The sequence below is a fragment of the Bos indicus x Bos taurus genome, chromosome 3 (genome assembly GCF_003369695.1).
Source record: "Bos indicus x Bos taurus breed Angus x Brahman F1 hybrid chromosome 3, Bos_hybrid_MaternalHap_v2.0, whole genome shotgun sequence".
Classification (NCBI taxonomy): domain Eukaryota; kingdom Metazoa; phylum Chordata; class Mammalia; order Artiodactyla; family Bovidae; genus Bos; species Bos indicus x Bos taurus.
The window spans coordinates 11863880-11884488 of NC_040078.1; the positions used below are offsets into that span (position 1 = coordinate 11863880).

Below are 20609 nucleotides of genomic sequence, written 5' to 3' on the forward strand. Positions count from 1 at the left end.
ATGGTTTTCATTATGTTGAAGTATGTTCCTTCTATTCCTACATTCTGGAGGATTTTTATCACAAATGGATGTTGAATTTTGTCAAACGCTTTCTCTGCATCTATTGAGATAATCATATGGTTTTTATTTTTCAATTTGTTAATGTGGTGTATCACATTGATTGATCTGCATATATTGAAGAATCCTTGCATCCCTGAGATAAAGCCCACTTGGTCATGATGTATGATCTTTTTTTTTTTTTTGTAATTTTTTTTCTAATTTTATTTTATTTTTAAACTTTACATAATTGTATTAGTTTTGCCAAATATCAAAATGAATCCGCCACAGGTATACATGTGTTCCCCATCCCGAACCCTCCTCCCTCCTCCCTCCCCATACCATCCCTCTGGGCCGTCCCAGTGCACCAGCCCCAAGCATCCAGCATCGTGCATCGAACCTGGACTGGCAACTCGTTTCCTACATGATATTTTACATGTTTCATTGCCATCCTCCCAAATCTTCCCACCCTCTCCCTCTCCCACAGAGTCCATAAGACTGTTCTATACATCAGTGTCTCTTTTGCTGTCTCGTACACCGGGTTATTGTTACCATCTTTCTAAATTCCATATATATGCCGTAGTATACGGTATTTATGTTTTTCCTTCTGGCTTACTTCACTCTGTATAATAGGCTCCAGTTTCATCCACCTCATTAGAACTGATTCAAATGTATTCTTTTTAATGGCTGAGTAATACTCCATTGTGTATATGTACCACAGCTTTCTTATGCATTCATCTGCTGATGGACATCTAGGTTGCTTCCATGTCTTGGCTATTATAAACAGTGCTGCGATGAACATTGGGGTACACGTGTCTCTTTCCCTTCTGGTTTCCTCAGTGTGTATGCCCAGCAGTGGGATTGCTGGATCATAAGGCAGTTATGTTGTTGGATTCTGTTTGCTAGAATTTTGTTAAGACTTTTTGCATCTATATTCATCAGTGATATTGGCCTGTAGTTTTCTTTTTTGTGGGATTTTTGTCAGGTTTTGGTATTAGAGTGATGGTGGCCACATAGAATGAGTTTGGAAGTGTACCTTCCCCTGCAATTTTCTGGAAGAGTTTGAGTAGGATAGGTGTTAGCTCTTCTCTAAATTTTTGGTAGAATTCAGCTGTGAAGCCATCTGGTCCTGGGCTTTTGTTTGTTGGAAGATTTTAGATTACAGTTTTGATTTCTGTGCTTCAGATGGGTCTGTTAAGATTTTCTATTTCTTCCTGGTTCAGTTTTGGAAAGTTATACTTTTCTAAGAATTTGTCCATTTCTTCCAAGTTGTCCATTATATTGGCATATAGTTGCTGATAGTAGTTTCTTATGATCCTCTGTATTTCTGTGTTGTCTGTTGTGACTTATCCATTTTCATTTCTAATTTTGTTGATTTGATTCTTCTCCCTTTGTTTCTTGATGAGTCTGGCTAATGGTTTGTCTACTTTAGTTATCTCTCAAAGAACCAGCTTTTAGCTTTATAGATTTTGTCTACGGTCTCCTTTATTTCTTTTTCATTTATTTCTGCCCTAATTTTCATGATCTTGGGTTCTTCATGTCTTCCTTATCTATTTGCTTTAGGTGTAGAGTTAGATTATTTATTTGCCTTTTCTCTTGTTTCTTGAGGTAGGCTTGGATTGCTATGATCCTTCCCCTTAGCACTGCTTTTACTGAGTGCCATAAGTTTTGGATTGTTGTGTTTTCATTTTCATTCTTTTCTATGCATATTTTGATTTCTTTTTTTATTTCTTCTGTGATTTGTTGGTTGTCTGTTGTTTAGCCTCCATATGTCTGTACTTTCAATAGCTTTTTTCCTGTAGTTGACATCTAATCTTCCTGCATTGTGATCAGAAAATATATTTGGAATGATTTCAATTTTTCTGAATTTACCAAGGCTAGATTTATGGCCCAGGATGTCATCTATCCTGGAGAAGATTCCGTGTGTACTTGACAAAAAGGTGAAATTCACTGTTTTGGTGTGAAATGTCTTATAGATATCAATTAAGTCTAACTGGCCCATTTGGAGAAGGCAATGGCAACCCACTCCAGCATTCTTGTCTGGAAAACCCCATAGACGGAGGAGCCTGGTAGGCTTCAGTCCATGCGGTGACAAAGAGTCAGACACGACTGAGCGACTTCACTTTCACTTTTCACTTTCATGCACTGGAGAAGGAAATGGCAACCCACTCCAGTGTTCTTTCCTGGAGAATCCCAGGGATGGTGGAGCCTGGTGGGCTGCCGTCTATGGGGTCGCACAGAGTCAGACATGACTGAAGCAACTTAGCAGCAGCAGCAGGAGCAACTGGTCCATTGTATCATTTAAAGTCTGTGTTTCCATGTTAGTTTTCTGTTTAGTTGATCTATCCATAGATGTGAGTGGGGTATTAAAGTCTCTCACTATTATTTTGTTATTGTTTATTTACCCTTTCATACTTGTTAGCATTTGTCTTAGATATTGCGGTGCTCCTATGTTGGGTGCATATATATTTATAATTGTTATCTCTTCTTCTTGGATTGATCTTTGATCATTATGTAGTGTCCTTCTTTGTCTCTTTTCACAGCCTTTGTTTTAAAGTCTATTTTATCTGATATAAATATTACTACTCCTGCTTTCTTTTGGTCTCTATTTGCATGGAAAAACTTTTTCCAGCCCTTCACTTTCAGTCTCTATGTGTCCCCTGTTTTGAGGTGGGTATCTTGTAGACAACATATATAGGGGTCTTGTTTTTGTATCCATTCATCCAGTCTTTGTCTTTTGGTAGGGCATTCAACCCATTTAAATACCTTAAATTACCGTTTAAGGTAATTATTGATAAGTATGATCCCATTGCCATTTACTTTATTGTCTTGGGTTCGAATTTATACACCTTTTTTGTGTTTCCTGTCTAGAGAAGATCCTTTAGCATTTGTTGGAGAGCTGGTTTGGTGGCGCTGAATTCTCTCAGCTTTTGCTTGTCTGAAAAGCTTTTGATTTCTCCTTCATACTTGAATGAGATCCTTGCTAGGTACAGTAATCTGGGTTGTAGGTTATTTTCTTTCATCACTTTAAGTATGTCCTGCCATTCCCTCCTGGTCTGAAGAGTTTCTATTGAAAGATGAGCTGTTATCCTTATGGGAATCCCCTTGTGTGTTATCTGTTGTTTTTCCCTTGCTGCTTTTAATATCTGTTCTTTGTGTTGGATCTTTGTTAATTTGATTAATATGTGTCTTGGGGTGTTTCGCCTTGGGTTTATCCTGTTTGGGACTCTCTGGGTTTCATGGACTTGGGTGACTATTTCCTTCCCCATTTTAGGGAAATTTTCAACTATTATCTCCTCAAGTATTTTCTCGTGGTCTTTCTTTTTGTCTTCTTCTATGACTCCTATGATTTGAATGTTGTGGCATTTAATATTGTCCTGGAGGTCTCTGAGATTGTCCTCATTTCTTTTAATTCATTTTTCTTTTTCCCTCTCTGATTCATTAATTTCTACCATTCTATCTTCTACTTCACTAATTGTATCTTCTGCCTCTGTTATTCTACTATTTGTTGCCTCCAGCGTGTTTTTGATCTCACTTATTGCATTATTCATTATATATTGACTCTTTTTTATTTCTTCTAGGTCCTTGTTAAACCTTTCTTGCATCTTCTCAATCCTTGTCTCCAGGCTATTTATCTGTGATTCCATTTTAATTTCAAGGTTTTGGATCATTTTCACTATCATTATTCAGAATTCCTTATCAGGTAGATTCCCTACCTCTTCCTCTTTTGTTTGGTTTGGTGGACATATATCCTGTTCCTTTACCTGCTGGGTATTCCTCTGTCTCTTCATCTTGTTTATATTGCTGTGTTTGGGGTGGCCTTTCTGTATTCTGACAGTTTGTGGAGTTTTTTTATTGTGGAGTTTCTATATTCTGGCAGTTTGTGGAGTTTTTTTATTGTGGAGTTTCCTGTGGGTGGGGTTGTATCGGTGGCTTGTCAAGGTTTCTTGGTTAGGGAAGCTTGTGTCCATGTTCTGGTGGGCGGAGCTGGATTTCTTCTCTCTGAAGTGCAATGAAGTGTCCACTAATGAGTTATGAGATGTCAATGGATTTGGAGTAACTTTGGTCAGCCTGTATATTGAAGCTCAGGGCTGTGTTCCTGTGTTGTGTGGTATGTCTTGCTCTGGAACTTGTTGGCCCCTGGTTGGTGCTTGGTTTCAGTGTAGGTATGGAGGCGTTCGGAGAAGGCATTGGCACCCCACTCCAATACTCTTGCCTGGAAAATCCCATGGACGGAGGAGCCTGGTGGGCTGCAGTCCATGGGGTCGCTAAGAGTCGGACACGACTGAGCAACTTCACTTTCACTTTCATGCATTGGAGAAGGAAATGGCAACCCACTCCAGTGTTCTTGTCTGGAGAATCCCAGGGATGGGGGAGCCTGGTGGGCTGCCGTCTATGGGATTGCACAGAGTCACACACAACTGAAGCGACTTAGCAGCAGCAGTAGCAGCAGCATGGAGGCGTTTGATAAGCTCCTGTCGATTAATGTTCCCTGGAGTCAGAAGTTCTCTGATGTTCTCAGATTTGGACTTAAGCCTCCTGCTTCTGGTTTTCAGTCTTATTTTTACAGTAGTCTCACGACTTCTCCTTCCATACAGCACTGTTGATAAAATATCTAGGTTAAAGAAGAAAAGTTTCTCCACAGTGAGGGACACACAGAGAGGTTCACATAGTTACATGGAGAAGAGAAGAGGGAGGAGGGAGTTAGATGTGACCCGAATGAAATGATCTTCTTGATCTTCCCTTCTCTCAGTCATGTCCGACTCTTTGCGACCCCATGGATAGTACCCTTCCAGGCTCTGCCGTCCATGGGATTTTCCAGGCAAGAATACTGGAGTGGGCTGCCGTTTCCTTCTCCAGGGGATCTTCCCAACCCAGGGATCGAACCTGGGTCTCCTGCATTGCAGACAGATGCTTTACCATCTGAGCCACCAGCGAATGAGATGAGGTGGAATCAAAAGAGGAGAGAGCAAGCTAGCCAGTTATCACTTCCTTATGTGCGCTCCACAGTCTGGATCGCTCAGAGATGTTCATGGAGTTATACAGAGAAGAGAAGAGGGAGGAAGGAGACAGAAGTGGTCAGGAGGATAAAAGGGGGGAATGAAAAGGAGAGAGATTCAGCCAGTAATCAGTTCCTGAAGTATTCTCCATCATCTGGAACACACAGAGATTCACAGAGTTGGGTAGAGAAGAGAAGGGGGAGGGAGGAGACAGAGGCTACCTGGTGGGAAAAAAAGGAGAGTCCAAAGGGGGAGAGAGCAGTAAAGCCAGTAATCTCACTCCCAAGTAAAAATGGGTACTGAAGATTGGGTTCTTAAAGGTACAAAATTGATAACAAATACCAAAAAGTGAAGATTAAAAATCTAGAGTAGAGGTTGGATTTTCAAAAATATGATATTAAAGAAAAAATGAAGAAGAAAAAAAAAACAGTCACAAAAATTATTAAAAAAAATATGTATATGAAGTTTGCTTTAGAAAATAGGGTCTTTTTTTGTAAAGTAATACTAGGTTATAAAAATGAAAATTAGAGGAGTAATAGAGGACTTAACAAAAATTTTTAATTTAAAAAATGATCATAAAAATAGTAAAAACATATCTAGGACTTTCTCTGGTGTTGTTGCAGGCAGTGTGGGGTCAGTTTATTTTCGGATAGTTCCTTGGTCTGGCTTATATTTTTCAAGATCTATAGGCCCCTTCCTAGTAGTTGGTACTAACTACAGGGTTTTAATCTATTGCACCTGTCACTTCCAAGGCGGTTCCCTCTGTTTTAGCTTCTTCTGTTTGCTGGTCTCTTCAGTGTCTGATTTCCGCCCTGACACAAGGGGGGCAGCGGTGGACATTTTTTTAGGCTCACTTGTTCAGTCGTGCTGTGGGGAGGGAGGGATGCTGCAAACAAATAACACTGGCATGTGCTCGCAGTGTCTCAGCCACACTGGGCCTGTCCACGCTCACAGCACATGTCCCCTCCCTGCCCACACAGCTCAGGCTCTAGGGTGCTCCACCAGGAACCATCCGAGGCCTGCACTGGGCTGCATGCACCTCCCAGGTCTAAGCTGCTCAGGTTCAGGCACTAGGGTAGTCCTCAGAGGCACAGACTCCATTGGGCCTGTGTTTTGTGCCCTTCCCAGGTCCTAGTAGCTCAGGTGATGAGGTGTTTGGCAAGCGTGGTCGCTGCGACTTATCACCTCCCCCTTTCCCTGCCGCTCGGTTTTCTGGGTGTACAACCGGGGACCTTCTCAGGCAGATGTTGACTGTCCAGAAGCCCAAGAAGTCTTAGTTAACAAAAAAAGCCTGCTTGCAGTTTGGTAGATAATGTCTTTCTGGGGCTGCAATTGCCCCCTTCTGGCTCTGGCTGCCTGTCACACGAGAGGGATGGTCTGCAGCCAGCTGGTTCTGTTCAGTCCTTTGTTCTGTGCACGGGCCTGGCAGTGTCTTAGGTAGGGCTTTTCTTGTGGTAGCTATCCCACAGTCTGGTTTGCTAGCCCGAGTTGTTCCCTCAGATTGCCCTCGGGGCATTCAGGCCCAATCCTTACTCTAAGCAATGCAGCCCGCGCCTCCCTGCCCAGTCCCCACTTGCTAGTGGCAGGTGCAGGCGTCTGCGCTGCTTCTCCGCTGGGGGAGTTACCTTTGGGCTCGTAATCTGTGAGTTTTAATTATTTATTTATTTTTCCTCTCTGTTATGTTGCTCTCTGAGGTTCCAAGGCTCGCCACAGACTCGGCAATGAGTGTTTCCTGGTGTTTGGAAACTTCTCTCTTTTTAAGACTCCCTTCCTGGGATGGAGATCTATCCCTACCTCTTTTGTCTCTTTTTTTGTCTTTTATATTTTTCCTACTTCCTTTCAAAGACAATGGGCTGCTTTCTGGGTGCCTGATGTCCTCTGCCGACATTCAGAAGTTGTTTTGTGGAATTTACTCAGCGTTTAAATGTTCTTTTGATGAATTTCTGGGGGACAAAGTGGTCTCCCTGTCCTATTCCTCTGCCATCTTAGGACCGCCCTTAATATTGTATTTTTGAGAATCTAACTCTACTCTAGATTTTTAATCTTTGCTTTTTGGTATTTATTATCAATTTTGTACCTTTAAGAACCCAATCTTCAGTACCCATTTTTACTTGGGAGCCATATTACTGGCTGCATTGCTCTCCCCCCTTTTGGACTCTCCTTTTTCTCCACCAGGTCACCTCTATCTCCTCCCTCCTCCTTCTCTTCTCTACCCAACTCTGTGAATCTCTTTGTGTGTTCCAGGTTGTGGAGAACTCCTAGGGAACTGATTACTGGCTGGAACTGTCACTCTCCTTTTGATTCCCCCTTTTATCCTCCTGACCACCTCTGTCTCCTTCCTCCCTCTTCTCTTCTCTATGTAACTCCATGAACATCTCTGAGGGGTCCAGACTGTGCATAGCACATAGAGAAGTGATAACTGGCTAGCTTGCTCTCTCCTCTTTTGATTCCCCCTCTTCTCCTCCTGGTCACCTCTATCTCCCTCCTCCCTCTTCTCTTCTCCATGTAAATCTGTGTTACCTCTCCAGGTGTTCCTCACTGTAGAGAAACTTTTCATCATTAACCTAAATGTTTTATCATCAGTGCTGTATAGATGGAGAAGTCTTGAGGCTACTCTAAGGATAAGACTGAAAACCAGAAACGGGAAGCTTAAGTCCAAATCCTAAGAGCCCCAGGGAACTCCTGAATCCAGGGAACATTAATCAACAGGAGCTCATCAAACACCTCCTTACCTACACTGAAATCAAGCACTACTCAAGGGCCAACAAGTTTCAGAGAAAGACATACCACACAAATTCTCCAACAACACAGGAACATAGCCCTGAGCATCAATATCCAGGCTGCCCAAAGTCACACCAAACCCACTGACATCTCAAAACTCATTAATGGACACTTCATTGCACTCCAGAGAGAAGAAATCAGCTCTACCCACCAAAACACTGACACAAGCGTCCCTAACCAGGAAACCTTGACAAGCCACACGTCCAACCCCACCCACAGCAAGGAACCTCCATAATAAAAAGGAATCACAAACGTCCAGAATACAGAAGGCCATCCCAGGACAGCAATATAAACAAAATGAAAAGAAAGAGAAATATTTAACAGGTAAAGGAACACGATAAATGCCCACCAAATCAAACAAAAGAGGAAGAGATAGGGACTCTATCTGATAAAGAATTCCAAATAATGATAGTGAAAATGATCCAAAATCTTGAAAATAAAATGGAGTTACAGATAAATAGCCTGGAGACAAGGATTGAGAAGATGCAAGAAATGTTTAACAAGGACCTTGAAGAAACAAAAAAAGAGCCAATATATAATGAATAATGCAACAAATGAGATCAAAAACACTCAGGAGGGAACCAACAGTAGAAAAATGGAGGCAGAAGATAGAATTAGTGAACAGAAGATAGAATGGTAGAAATAAACGAAAAAGAGAAGAAAAAAGAATTAAAAGAAATGAGGACAAGCTCAGAGACCTCTGGGACAATGTTAAATGCCCCAACATTCAAATCATAGGAATCCCAGAAGAAGACAAAAACAAAGGCCATGAGAAAATACTTGAGGAGATAATAATTGAAAACTTCCATAAAATGGGGAAGGAAATAGTCACCCAAGTCCAAGAAACCCAGAGAGTCACAAACAAGATAAACCCAAGGCGAAACACCTCAAGACACATATTAATCAAATTAACAAAGATCAACCACAAAGAACAAATATTAAAAGCAGTAAGGGAAAAACAACAAATAACACACAAGGGAATTCCCATAAGGATAACAGCTGATCTTTCAATAGAAACTCTTTAGGCCAGAAGAGAATGGCAAGACATAAAGTGATGAAAGAAAATAACCTACCGCCCAGATTACCGCACCCAGCAAGGATACCATTCAAATATGAAGGAGAAATCAAAAGCTTTACAGACAAGCAACAGCTGAGAGAATTCAGCACCACCAAACCAGCTCTCCAACAAATGCTAAAGATCTTCTCTAGACAGGAAACACAGAAAGGGTGTATAAACTCGAACCCAAAACACTAAAGTAAATGGCAATGGGATCATACGTATCAATAATTACCTTAAATGTAAATGGGTTGAATGCCCTACCAAAAGACAAATACTGGCTGAATGGATAAAAAAAAACAAGACCCCTATATATGTTTTCTACAAGAGACCCACCTCTAAACAGGGGACACATAGACTGAAAATGAAGGGCTAGAAAAAGATATTCCATGCAAATAGAGACCAAAATAAAGCAGGAGTAGCAATACTCATATCAGATAAAATAGACTTTAAAACAAAGGCTGTGAAAAGAGACAAAGAAGGACACTACATAATGGTCAAAGGATCAACAAAAGAAGAAGAGATAACAATTATAAATATATATGCTCCCAACATAGGAGCACCACAATATGTAAGGCAAATGCTAACAAGTATGAAAGGGGAAATAAACAGTAAAACAATAATAATGGGAGACTTTAATACCCCACTCATGCCTATGGATAGATAAACTAAACAGAAAATTAACAAGGAAACACAAACCTTAAATGATACAATAGACCAGTTAGACTTAATTGATACTTATAGGACATTTCACCCCAAAACAATGAATTTCACCTTTTTCTTAAGTGCACATGGAACCTTCTCCAGGATAGATCACATCCTGGGCTATAAATCTAGCCTTGGTATATTCAAAAAAACATGAACTCATTCCAAGCATCTTTTCTGACCACAATACAGTAAGATTAGATCTCAATTACAGGAGAAAAGCTATTAAAAATTCCAACATATGGAGGCTGAACAACACGCTGTTGAATAACCAACAAATCACAGAAGAAATCAAAAAAGTAATCAAAACATGCATAGAAATGAATGAAAATGAAAACACGACACCCCAAAATCTATGGGACACTGTAAAAGCAGTACTAAGGGGAAGGTTCATAGCAATACAGGGTTACCTGAAGAAACAAGAAAAAAGTCAAATAAATAACCTAACTCTACACCTAAAGCAACCAGAAATGGAAGAAATGAAGAACCCCAGCGTTAGTTCAGTTCAGTTCAATTCAGTCACTCAGTCGTGTCCGACTCTTTGTGACCCCATGAATCGCAGCACGCCAGGCCTCCCTGTCCATCACCAACTCCTGGAGGTCACCCAGAACCATGTCCATCGAGTCAGTGATGCCATCCAGCCATCTCATCCTCTGTCGTCCCCTTCTCCTCCTGCCCCCAATCCCTCCCAGCATCATTGTCTTTTCCAAGGAGTCAACTCTTCACATGAGGTGGACAAAGTACTGGAGTTTCAGCTTCAACATCATTCCTTCCAAAGAAATCCCAGGGCTAATTTCCTTCAGAATGGACTGGTTGGATCTCCTTGCAGTCTGAGGGACTCAAGAGTCTTCTCCAACATCACAGTTCAAAAGCATCAATTCTTTGGTGCTCAGCCTTCTTCACAGTCCAACTCTCACATCCAGACATGACCACAGGAAAACCATAGCCTTGACTAGACGAACTTTTGTTGGCAAAGTAATGTCTGTGCTTTTGAATATGCTATCTAGGTTGATCATAACTTTCCTTCCAAGGAGTAAGCGTCTTTTAGTTTCATGGCTGTAGTGATTAGTAGAAGGAAAGAATTCTTAAAAATTAGGGCAGAAATAAACGCAAAAGAAACAAAAGAGACCATAGCAATAATCAACAAAGGCAAAAGCTGGTTCTTTGAGAGGTTAAATAAAATTGACAAACCATTAGCCAGACTCATCAAGAAACAAAGGGAGAAAAATCAAATCAACAAAATTAGACATTAAAATGGAGAAATCACAACAGACAACACAGAAATACAAAGGATCATAAGAGACTACTTTCAGCAACTATATGCCAATAAAATGGACAACTTGGAAGAAATGGACAAATTCTTAGAAAAGTACAACTTTCCAAAACTGAATCAGGAAGAAATGGAAAATCTTAACAGACACATCACAAGCACAGAAATTGAAACTGTAATCAGAAATCTTCCAGCAAACAACCAAAAAAAAAAAAAAGCCCAGGACCAGATGGCTTCACAGCTGAATTCTACCAAAAATTTAGAGAAGAGCTAACACCTAACTTACTCAAACTCTTCTAGAAAATTGGAGAGGAAGGTAAACTTCCAAGCTCATTCTATGAGGCCACCATTACCCTAATACCAAAAACTGACAAAGACGCCACAAAAAAAGAAAACTGCAAGCCAATATCTCTGATGAACATAGATGCAAAAATTCTTAACAAAATTCTAGGAAACAGAATCCAACAACATATTAAAAAGGTCATACATCATGACCTAGTGGGCTTTATCCCAGGGATGCAAGGATTCTTCAATATCCGCAAATCAATGTAATACACCACATTAACAAATTGAAAAATAAAAGCCATATGATTATCTCAATAGATGCAGAGAAAGCCTTTGACAAAATTCAACACCTGTTTATGATAAAAAAAAAAAAACCTCCAGAAATCAGGAATAGAAGGAACATACCTCAACATAATAAAAAACTATACATGACAAACCCACAGCGAACATTATCTTCAATGGTGAAAAATTGAAAGCATTTCCCCTAAAGTCAGGAACAAGACAAGGGTGCTCTCTCTCACCACTACTATTCAACATAGTTTTGGAAGTTTTAGCCATAGCAATCAGAGCAGAAAAAGAAATAAAAGTAATCCAGATTGGAAAAGAAGTAAAACTCTCACTGCTTGCAGACAACATGAGCCTATACATAGAAAACCCTTTAGACTCCACCAGTAAATTACTAGAGCTAATTAATGAATATAGTAAAGTTGTAGAATGTAAAATCAACACACAGAAATCCCTTGCATTCTTATACACTAACAAGGAGAAAACAGAAAGAGAAATTAAGGAAATAATTCCATTCACCATTTAACAAAATGAATAAAATACTTAGGAATGAATCTACCTAAAGAAACAAAAGACCTATATATAGAAAACACTGGTGAAAGAAATCAAAGAGGACACTAATAGATGGAGAAATAGACCATGTTCATGGATTGGAAGAATCAATATAGTTGAAAATGAGTACACTACCCAAAGCAATCTATAGAGTCAATGCAATCCCTATCAAGCTACCAATGGTATTTCTCACAGAGCTAGAACAAATAATTTCACAATTTGTATGGAAATACAAAAAAACCTCAAATAGCCCAAGCAACCTTAAGAAAGAAGAATGGGACCTGAGGAATCAACCTGCCTGACTTCAGGCTCTACTACAAAGCCACCGTCATCAAGACAGTATGGTACTGGCACAAAGACAGAAATATAGATCAATGGAACAAAATAGAAAGCCCAGAGATAAATCCACACACCTATGAACACCTTATCTTCGACAAAAGAGGCAAGAATATACAATGGGGAAAAGACAATCTTTTTAACAAGTGGTGCTGGGGAAACTGGTCAACCGCTTGTAAAAAAAAGAAAAGAAAAGAAAAGAAAAAGAAAGAAACTAGAACACTTTCTAACACCATACACAAAAACAAACTCAAAATGGATTAAAGATCTAAACGTAAGATCAGAAACTATAAAACTCCTAGAGGAAAACATAGGCAAAACACTCTCCGACGTAAATCACAGCTGGATCCTCTATGACCCACCTCCCAGAATATTTGGGAAAAAAGCAAAAATATACAAATGGGACCGAATTAAAATTAAAAGCTTTTGCACAACAAAGGAAACTATAAGCAAAGTGAAAAGACAGCCTTCAGAATGGGAGAAAATAATAGCAAGCAAATCAACTGACAAAGAATGCATCTCAAAAAAATACCAGCAACTCCTGCAGCTCAATTCCAAAAAACTAAATGACCCAATCAAAGAATGAGCCAAAGAACTAAACAGACATTTCTCCAAAGAAGACATACAGATGGCTAACAAACACATGAAAAGATGCTCAACATCACTCATTATTAGAGAAATTCAAATCAAAACCACAATGAGGTACCATATCACACCAGTCAGAATGGCTGCTATCCAAAAGTTTACAAGCAATAAATGCTAGAAGGGGTGTGGAGAAAAGGATACCCTCTTACACCGTTGGTGGGAATGCAAACTAGTACAGCCACTATGGAGAACAGTGTGGAGATTCCTTTAAAAACTGGAAATAGAACTGCCATATGACCCAGCCTCTTGATGAAAGTGAAAGTGGAGGGTGAAAAAGTTGGCTTAAAGCTCAACATTCAGAAAATGAAGATCATGGCACCCGGTCCCATCACTTCATGACAAATAGATGGGGAAACAGTGGAAACAGTGTCAAACTTTATTTTTCTGGGCTCCAAAATCACTGCAGATGGTGACTGCAGCCATGAAATTAAAAGACGCTTACTCCTTGGAAGGAAACATATGACCAACCTAGATAGCATATTCAAAAGCACAGACATTACTTTGCCAACAAAGGTTCGTCTAGTCAAGGCTATGGTTTTTCCTGTGGTCATGTATGGATGTGAGAGTTGGACTGTGAAGAAGGCTGAGTGCTGAAGAATTGATGCTTTTGAACTGTGGTGTTGGAGAGGACTCTTGAGAATCCCTAAGACTGCAAGGAGATCCAACCAGTCCATCCTAAAGGAGATCAGTCCTTAGTGTTCACTGGAAGGACTGATGTTGAAGCTGAAACTCAAATACTTGGCCACCTGATGCAAAGAGCTGACTCATTTGAAAAGACCCTGATTCTGGTAAAGGTTGAAGGTAGAAGGAGAAGGGGATGACAGATGATGAGATGGTTGGATGGCATCACCAACTCCATACACCTGAGTTTTGGTGATGGACAGGGAGGCCTGGTGTGCTGCAGTCCATGGGGTCACAGGGAGTCGGACACGACTGAGCAACTGAACTGAACTCAATAACAGTACCAGTGAAAAACAGGTCAAAGAAACAGTTTCCAACATGGATTCAAAATTAGTTCTTCTCTGCAACAATTACTCCTTCTCTGCAACAGTAATGTACTGTTAAAGTCCATTCCACAGTATTGTGGAAAAAAGGGGTGATGACCATTCTGCTTTGTCAGATGGATCTTTCTGGGAGTGTCTGCCATTGATGCCAGTGTTCCAAATGTAGATTTGTCTTCTTTTTGTTCCTCTTTGGAAAGTTTCTACTTTACACCTCACCTGTAGACCTACTAGATGAAGTCCATTGACTCAAGGCTTGATATTTCTTTTTTTTTTTTTTCTTTTTTTTAAATTTCTTTTTTTTTTTAAACTTTACAATATTGTATTGGTTTTGCTGTGATACAAAAGTCTACAAGCAATAAATACTGGAGAGGGTGTGGAGAAAAGGGAACCCTCTTACACTGTTGGAGGGAATGCAAACTAGTACCGCCACTATGGAGAACAGTGTGGAGATTCCTTAAAAAACTGGAAATAGAACTGCCTTATGACCCAGCAATCCCACTGCTGGGCATACACACTGAGGAAACCAGAATTGAAAGGCTTGATATTTCTAACAAGTTCTGCTACCTGTCCCTAAGCCACCCTGAATAATTAGAGCCTACATTCCACCTTCTTCTTTCTGTTTAAACACTTGGGGCAAAATTTTCACACCAATAGGCTTCCAGAGTTAGATAATAAGAATTGTCAGAGGAAAGTCTGAAGGTTCATCAAAAATTAAAATTAGAGCTGTCTTATGATTGAAGTAGTTCTGGGGTTTTTAGGGTTTGTGTTTTTGTTGTTGTTGTTGTTTTGTTTTGTTTTGTTTTTTTCTTTTTTCTCAGCTTGTTTCTGGGTTTAATTACCTTTGATTACCTTCCAGACAATGGAGAAAGAAATGGCAACCCACTCCAGTATTCTTGCCTGGAGAATCCCAGGGATAGAGAAGCCTGGTGGGCTGCTGTCTGTGGGGTCGCACAAAGTCAGACACGACTGATGTGACTTAGCAGTAGCATGATTTCGCAGCCCAACTCCTGGGCATGTACCCAGACAAAACTCTAATCCAGAAAGACACATGCACCTCTATGTTCAGAGTAGCACTACCTACAATAGCCAAGATATGAAAACAACATAAATGTCCATCAACAGATGAATGAATAAAGATGTGGTACATGTATATAATGAAACACTACTCAACCACAAAAAGAGAATGAAATAATGCAATTTGCAGCAACGTGGATGGACCTACAGCTTATCATACTGAGTTAAGTAAGTCAGAAAGAGAAATAGAAATACGATGTGATATCTCTTATGTGTGGAATCTAAACTATGACACAAATGAATTTATCTACAAATTAGGAACAGACTCTAAAGCATACAGAATAGATTTGTGATTGGCAAGGGGGAGACAGAGTAGTGAGGGATGGACTGAGATTTTGGGGTTAGCAAATGCAAACCACTGTTTATAGAATGGATAAACAAGGTCTTGTTGCATACCACAGGGAACTATATTCAATAAACCATGATATAAGTGATATAATGATATAAGCTGTATTCAATAGACCACGATTCCATGTGATAAACCATGATGGAAAAGAATATGAAAAAGAATATGAAATATATATTAATATATATTAATTAAGTGATATATAATAATTAATATATTATAAATAAATAAAATATATGTAATATGAAATATATTCCTTATCATATTCTTTTATATATGTATATATATGTGTATATATATAACTAAATCACACTGCTCTAGAGCAGAAATTCACACAACATTGGAAATCAATTATACTTCAGTAAAACAAATTTTTTTTTTTTAAAGAGCGGTCAATGGAAAATTGCATCTGTTTCAACTCAAAGAAATCACTAAATAACTAGGAAAGTGCAAAATTTCTTGCCAAAGTGAGACTTCTAACCAGACAAGCATCAGATGTCTCAACACAACAAAGATGGCAGAAAGTAAAAGAGTTTTAGAAGAATATAAATTTGTTGCAAACTCAACACAGACTTTTACTGAGAGCATAGTGCATGCAGGTAAGACAATTTGACAGGGATACAAATAGTAAAAAGACGTGGATGTTGCTCTCAAAAAGCTTAAAAATTAAAAGGGAAAAGGAACTTAAATAGCCACAACAAAAGGTCTAAAATGGGGAGAAGATTTAGCAAAATCCAGTTAAATTGTGATAGCACTTTAGATGAAGCAGAGGCAGCTCCCACTTGTGAATCAGGGAAGGTCTTCTTCAGGAAGTGATATCTGAAATAAGCATGATGGTCTATTCACATCTAAATACATGAAGGGCCCTTGGGCTTAATTCCATTCAGAATTTAAATTATGAATTTTAAAGCCTTATGACACAGGATAGAAAAATAATTCTGCAAAATTACATTTAGCTTATATCGATCATTAGGTAGAAATAAACAACAACCAAAACAGGTATACAAGGAGAGTGGAAAGGTCATCATCACTGTCCTATGTCTACATGTGTCCTGAGCTCTTGAGCTGCTGGGATCTCTTTCCAAAGGGAGAAGAGTGCTTGGGGGTTCACAGTGTGTCCTGATGAGCATAGAGATGGAAGTCATTCTACATGGGATGGAGGTGAGAAGGAAGGTGCTGATAGATAAGAAGAAAGGGGCTGGGAGGAGGAAAACTGAGAAAAGAGAGAGAAAAAAAAGATGGGCAAGCAAGTGAAGACTGAGGGAAAGGGTAGGAAAAACGGACACAAAAACTCACCAGTGCTTCCTAAGCCAAAATACAAGACCTGTTAGGAGTACCAAGGGCACAATCACTGTCAAAATGATCCAACCCACAGACCAGTGATGATCTGCGGATGGATGTGCACACAAGGGTGTCCTCTCAAACCGACCCACTGTTTTACTGCATTTCTGTGCTCTTCATTTGTTATTCAAGTATCTGCCTCAACAATCTCCTTCTTCCCTATTTCCTCTCCTATCCCTCATCAGAGATGACTCCGTCTAACCTCCTTCCTATATTTATGGGGCTCTCATTTTCAACTCCCGTATTTCTTATTTTTATTCCCTTTGGGTCTGGAGTCCCTAGAATCCCCCAATTTTCCATCTAGCTCTCTTTCTCTGCTTGAGGACCATCTATTCCCATCCCAGCGGGGCTCCAGTTCCTCCTCACCCCAGTAGAGGATGATGTTCTGGCCTCCTAAACTGCTGTGCCTCACCCAGCAACTCAGGCCAGATGCCTCACTGGCTTCCATATCCAAGGAAACCCGAAGATACCAGGTCCCATCAGCTTTAGCCAAGACATCACTTTTCTGAGTGCCCTATTGCTCCTGCTCACCCCACATCCACATCACCCAAATGGGCTTTGGGTAGAAGCCAGATGTATGACAAACCAGCATCAGATGGCCAGGGCCAGGACTGGGGCCAAGGGAGAGCCAGGCCTCTGGTCTTACTGCATAGGACAGAGAAAATAGTCAGATGAGGACTCTAGTACAGACTCAGAGGTTCAGAGCTTCATGTCATTTTAGATGGACATACTTTTCCCACCGTTAGCAGTCATCACCCATTATCCCCTCCCCCACTTGGCTCCTTGTTAGGAAGATGAGAAGGTGTGATTTTAGAACAAAAAATTTGTGGAGAGAGGGTGCAGGACTGACCTCATCTCTGGAGATATGCCTTTCCTGCCTCAAGAAGACCCAAGAGGAAACATGGGCAGATGTCATTCAGCAGCTTATGTATTTCCTGGGTGTGTCTGTAAAAGCTGAATAGTCTGCTGACCAACATGACTTGTCTGGAAGTTCAGCAGTTCTGATCCTTGATAAGCAAACTACACAAAGTCTATTGATGCTTCACCAGCATGCAACTCACGGCCTTCTGTTATCTGTATTTCAAAGGGATCTAGGGAAGAGGAGTTACCAATCAGAGAAAAGAGGACATTAAAAGGAAAATGTGAATCAAAGAATGTTGGAAGCAGAAAGAAGAAGTTTAGAAGATTTGAGGAAATGAAGCAAGATTGGCTTGACAAAAGTTCAAAGAAAAGGAAATTGGTGGTAGTTGGAGATTGAGAAAGAGATGAATGGCATGAGAAGTGTTTGAAGAAGGCAATATAAAGGATGTAGATAATAGATAATAACATAATAAGGAAGGACTTAGTGAGACAGTGTGGAGTATATTAATCAAGAGTGAGTGGAATGCAATAGGTTATATTGAGTGTGTAAATAGAGATTGCTGAAGAGATTGAATGGGGAAGAAAGTCACACTTTAAGGAGTCCATCATAGAGTGAGGAAACTGAAGGTATCTAGTCAGAGTCGAGTGAAAGGGGCTGTCACAGGTGACCACTGTTGGAATATAATAAACCACAAGCCTGCAGTCAATGAGAGGGAAATGTATAAGTAAGTAGCAGAAGTCTTGAACATTATAGGAAGACAGGGTCTGGATTACACCCCTTGCCCAACTGCTGTTCCATGGTAAGGAGAGTTACGGTTCAGAATTGAGTGGAAATTGATTGGAGGATGTATATTAGAGAAATAAACTCAGAGATACACACACACACACACACACACACGCACACATACCTCGCACTGTATCCCCAGTCAGAGGGAACTGAACTTACATTCAAGTTGCCATTTATTGGCATTGTGAAATACCTGCAAAACTATAGTGAATCTCCTGTGAGATACACTTTGCAGTTCCATTAACTCCTCATTGTTGAAGTGGCCCTTGGACCAAGGCCAAAGTTAAATGACTGTGTGAGAGCTGCTTTTCCAGCCATGAGTCTGCAAGTCACCCAACTAAGCTAAGCCCAGATTTTGTACCCAGGGGTGGTTGTAAAATCATAAAATCCAAATGTATTAGAAGGAGATTGGCTCCTGGAAGCCTGTAGGAAAAGAACAAAGAGAATGAGAAGGGACATTGGGAAGGAGAGAGGATGGAGAAAGAAAGGTACCAAAGAGGGAAAACTTGGTATACAATAGAAAAGGCAAGCCATCGATATCTCAGTGGACATTTGGCTGCCCCAGGGTCCCAAGAGTTAGTTATACACAACCTTCAAGAGAGCACAGAGACCTGGAGTCAGGGATACTTAGAATGGAACTGGGCTGATAACTCTCAATCTCCAGCTTGGGGAAACCATTACACAGGCACACATGCATGCACATGCGTGCGTGTGCACACACACACACACACACCTTCCTGGAAAAGAGCTCTTACCCTCTTCATTGTCACCACCTGGGAGGAGAGTAAGGAACAATGAAAGTTGCAGAAACAGCATCTCATTTGCAGATGTCCTTTCTCACAGAAAAGTAGGTCTTTGATTTCTATTCTAAACAAACCTACCCCAAAACACCTCTGTTCTGACTTCCTCTTCCTGCCAACAGGCAAACCTTTCCTTTAGTCACTGACTGAAAAAAGAAAGCTTGCTCCCTCCCTAAGCCCTGGACCACATACTCAGATATTCATTTCCCTCCCAGTACTGATACTCCTCTCTGGATTCCAGTTTCTTACCTTGACACCAACATCCATTCTGCTCACCTTTCTATAATTTAACTGCTATGGACCAAATCTTGTGGGAAAGTCAATGTATTTGTAAGGCCTCTCTTCTCATTCATACAATAAAAGAATGAAACTAAACATCTTCTTAGCATCATATCTAATATTCTCATGCCCCTGCTCTTTTCTGTCAGTTAGTCTTTCTCTTGCTTTTCTGAATATTTCCTCAAATATTCTCTTCCTCTTTCTCACCTTCACCCCACCTCATTCATATCTCTGACTTGTCTTGGTTCCTTTATTAGCTTTTTCAGAATACCCTATGAGTTCTCTGGGAAACAGTATAAACTGATACATATTCTTCATTATTCGTAGGGAATAGCCAGTAGCCATCACAAAGACCACAGGAATATGGAAACATGTAAAGAAAAACCTCCTCTATTTGACCTATATGGACATGTATTCACTCACCAAAGAATCACTTAGCATCTGCCTAAACCAAACGTCTATTACACCTGTGAATTGTGTTATGTAGTGGCTGAAAATACAATCACTTTATTCAAGATGTTTTAAATTCCTTGGGAGAAAAAACATCTAAAACAAGAATTGTAAATCTTGGCATGCTGAGACTTATTATAAAGTATAAACTCTAAACAAACAACAAAAAAGAAAGAAAAAAAAAAAAAACAGCCTCCTTGAAACATTTGCCAAAATGGTGGCCCTTAACTCTTTTGTTTACCCAACAGGATCTTGTCTTCAGAGGTTGCCTTGAGGTATTTGATCTATAGCCTGTTTAAAAAATTGTTTTCACTGAGTAAATTTGAAGATCTAATGGACTTTATTCAATGAATTGGGCAGCATTCTTTCTAGAAGCTGGAAGGGTACACAGAGGAACAGTATAAAAAGGAGGGTTTTTATAGGAAGAAAGGTGTTGCAGAGGAGCAATTTTCAAAAGAAAAGAAAGGGTTATTTTAAGGCAGGACGTATTTTTGAGGGGAAGGGAATGGCAAGAATTTTATCATGTAGATTGCCTCTTCTTCCTCTGGAAGATGGAGAGAGCCTACCTGGAAGATTATCTCATCAGTGCCAATTCAAAATTACAAAATGGTTGATTATGATTACATTTCTGATGAAGGCCGAAACTGCAATTAAGTTAGATATTGAATCAAGGTTTGAACATTCTTTCAACTGCCCTTCTTTGAGACTGTAATGA

General features: G+C 40.0%; 1 pseudogene; it reads right to left on the reverse strand.

The window, feature by feature from the left end:
* Nucleotides 1-15938: 15938 nt before the first annotated feature.
* LOC113882838 lies at nt 15939-19181 on the reverse strand (annotated as a pseudogene).
* Nucleotides 19182-20609: the final 1428 nt, after the last annotated feature.